At 35.9% G+C, this 3,729-nt stretch overlaps 1 non-coding gene across 1 annotated transcript; it reads left to right on the plus strand.

Annotated features, from left to right (window-relative positions):
- Window positions 1-2,162: 2,162 nt before the first annotated feature.
- On the plus strand, window positions 2,163-2,269 carry LOC128036336 (small nucleolar RNA R71). Its single transcript, XR_008193134.1, has one exon. It is a non-coding gene; the product is annotated as a small nucleolar RNA R71 (small nucleolar RNA).
- Window positions 2,270-3,729: the final 1,460 nt, after the last annotated feature.

Consider the following 3,729-nt stretch of genomic DNA (forward strand, 5'->3'; position numbering starts at 1 on the left):
GCCAAAGCCGAAATTTTCCAAGAAGGTGGAAAGAAAACTGACTCTTTTTTCAGAATAAAGGAAAAATTATCAGATTTTGGATAGTCTCCCTCCCAAAATCCCTAAATTTTCTCCCATTATCCTTAAATTCGCTCCCACACTTTCCCACACCCCTCAAACACTCCAAATCGTCCACACTTACCCCACTCTTTTCAGAATTCTGACTCCACTCAAACACCTCCACGACATCTAGCAAAAATAAATCCTTCGCTCGCGCAGAGACTCAAAATCCTGACCCCCAGCATACGAACACACCACTTAGCCAGTAGACCAGCAGGCTCATTCTGTCATATTTAACCAACATTTATTTATAAGCCTACTGGTTAGAGATAGATGTTTATTCATTTAAAAACCAAAATTTTGCCCAACTAATACTTGAGCTTGGGACCTCTCAAACACTTCCCAGAACACTTAACCACTGAAGCAGACATACAATTGTGTCATAAACATACAAAAATAACTATATAAGAGATTTTTGGCATGTTACAATTGCTTTCCATAGAAACTAAGGTTTCTAATTTCTCAATTACTAAACACTCTTCCATTAAATTGGGAAATTTCATCTCCTTTAGAATGTTAAATGTTACCTTATTGTCTTGAACTTTCATGTGGGTTCTCTTTTTTGCACATCTATCAATGTTCTTCTCGTGGCTAGGAAAGGTCTCCCCAGGATGATCAAAACTTTCTTATCTACTTTAAACTTTCTTATCCGCCAATTTAAGTGTCACAGTAGTGGGTTTTACTTCACCTATTCCCAACAGTTTGAAAATGGACTTAGGTATCAAGTTGATGCTTGCCCCTAAGTCACACAAAGATTTACCGCAATATGATTCAACTATGTTGCAAGGTATCGTAAAGCTTCTAAGGTCTTTCAACTTTAGAGCCAACTTGTTTTGTAAGAACGCACTACACTCCTTCGTCAAAGCAACAGTCTCATACTCACTAAGTCATTTCTTCTTGGACAAAATATCCTTCATAAACTTTAAGTAGTTTGGCATTTGCTCAAAGCCTCCACCAATAGAATGTTAATGTGCAATTGCTTTAAAACATCCAGGAACTTCTTGAATTGTACCTCTCTTTTGTACTTAGTCGGTTGAAGTCTTTGAGGATATGGAACTCTAGGTTTATATGGACACCCTTTTTGAGGAGGTAAATCTGCAAAAGTAGGTGTTAGCTTTTCAGAATTCACTAGTTTAGGGTTTACCTCATTAGATTTTTCTGTTGCAAGGACTTCAACTGTTGGTTGACTTTCCTCCTTTTCAGTAGGCTCATTTTCAACCATAACCTCATTAGGTTCCAAAATCTTACCACTTCATAACTCGACTACTTTACAATGTTCCTTACCCAAATTTGTCAGATTTTATGTATCGCTTGGCAAGGTTCCTTGTGGTCTACTACGAAGTTGAGTAGCTAACTGACCCATATGGTTATCTAGATTTTTCAGCATTTTTGCTTGACTTTGGACCGTTGTTGCTTGACTCTAGATCAATGCGTTATTTTTCACCATGTATGCTTTCAACAAGTCCTCCAAATTGTTTGATCACTTTAATTGTGGTGGTTCTGGGGATTGTTGGTTAAACCCTTGGGTTTGGTTGGGTCTCTACTGCATCATATAGTTGTTCGATCCATTTTTTTGGTTACTCCAGGAAAGGTTCGAATGATTCTGAGACGAAGGATTGTAGAAGTTGGATTGTGGTCCTTGTCCACTTCTATTTTGATGCTGGTTCCTTAGATAATAAACTAATTCGAGATTTGAAGGGCAATTCTCAAAAGAATAACCATCCCCACATTATTTACAAGAAATAACTTCATAATAACTTGGTGATTGAGCTACAAAATTATTTAAACCATTAGTGGTAAACTATTTTAACATAGAGGAAATAGAAGATACCTGATTAGATAGTGAAGTCAGTGCGTCCACCTCATGCACTTCAGCTACTCGTCTTCCTGAAACTGCTCAATTTGTCAGCCATTGGTAATTTTTACTTGCGATCCTCTCGATGATCTCGTAATCCTCATTATAAGACTTAGAAAAAATCACACTATTCGCAAAATCATGCACCATTAATCTTGTGTCTGCGTTGAGACTGTTATAAAACATCTCAAATTAGACAGAATGATGAATCCCCTGATGAGGACACTTACGAAGTAATTTCTTGAATATTTCCTATGCCTCGTATAAAGACTCATGATCCAATTGTTGGAAATTAGTTATCTCATTACGTAACTTTGCTTTTTTGCTCGATAGAAAATACTTAACCAATAACCTTTCTACTAATTCTTGCCAAGTAAATACTGAACTTGGTGGGAATGAATTCAACCATGCTTGTGCTCGATCTCACAACGAGTATGGAAAAAGTTTTAACCTCAGCAAATCTTCAGTCACACCAGCTATCTTGAATGAATCACTCACCTCCATGAACAAACAAAGGTGTAAGTGTGGATCTTCTGTGGGCATACCACTGAATTGACCCACCGTTGGTAGCATTTGAAACATCACTAGTTTCATTTCGAATTTGGGTTCCTCAATATCCAACCTTCTAAATCCCATATTTAACTCATTGAAGAGTGACACAGTGGAAACACGAAAATATACACACCTTTTTATGCCCCTTTTAACTCAAATAAATGCAAATTTGTAGTAATTCTTGTCGAAAAATATATAATAATTATAAAATAATTAAATTGTACTTAAATTATTAACATATTGAATTTTAATTAATTTTATAGTAAATTTTGATTAATTTTAATCATTTTCGACATATTGGCACTAGGGGAGAAAATTGGCTCGGCAGACACTACTAGAAGCGAAAAATCGAAAAGCGATTTTTGAAGCATTGAGGTAAATTAATTTTTCAGTTGAAGATGGTCCAAATTATGAATATTAATTTATAATATAATTAATTTTAATTTTAATCTAAATTATTTTGTGTTAAATAAATTATTAGTAATTAATTATGAAAAGAGGCCTAGTTGAGCTGAACCGAGAAAACCGATCCGACTGAGCACTGGGCAGCCCAAAACCTTCCTACATGCTGACGAAATCAAATTTTTTGGCTGATTATTTGGCATGCAAAGTAGCCCTTGAACACTCCTTGAATTTGCATTCAAACCCCTCCACTATTCACGTATTTCTAAATTTGCCCCTACCATAAAATAGCAAGTTTGAAACCTTCAAACTTGCCACATGTGTGGCCGGCCATGGGGAGACTCTATGGCTGCTCATTTTTTCTATTTTTAGCAGCCTACTCAACCTATAAAAACCCCCCTTTGCTGCTCATTTGAAACACATCTCAAAAACCTCTCATCCTTTCACTTCTCTCTCACTTTCTCTCCTCAATCCCCTTTCGTTGTTCTTCATTTTCCTCCCCATTGCCTTGCTGATTTCACCTCTTGAAAAAGAGTCCTTCAACCACGATCTGGAGTAGCATTCAATTTTTTGTGGAAGTCTCGGTTCAACAAGAACAAGCGGAGAAGGAGGAGCGGAGCAACTTAGTCAAGCCTCGAAGAAATACCAGATTTCATTCTTGTTCTTTATCCTTTTAATTTTATTATTGTTGTTATGAAAATGTCTATGAATAATTGTGATGTTGATATTTTTAATTTAATTAATAGGGTTTAAATTTAATTCGTGTTAGATTGATTGCATTTTGTCCACTTAATTTATTGAAATTGTGTTTGTGTTGTTAT

Source organism: Gossypium raimondii, chromosome 13 (assembly GCF_025698545.1).
Source record: "Gossypium raimondii isolate GPD5lz chromosome 13, ASM2569854v1, whole genome shotgun sequence".
Taxonomy (NCBI): domain Eukaryota; kingdom Viridiplantae; phylum Streptophyta; class Magnoliopsida; order Malvales; family Malvaceae; genus Gossypium; species Gossypium raimondii.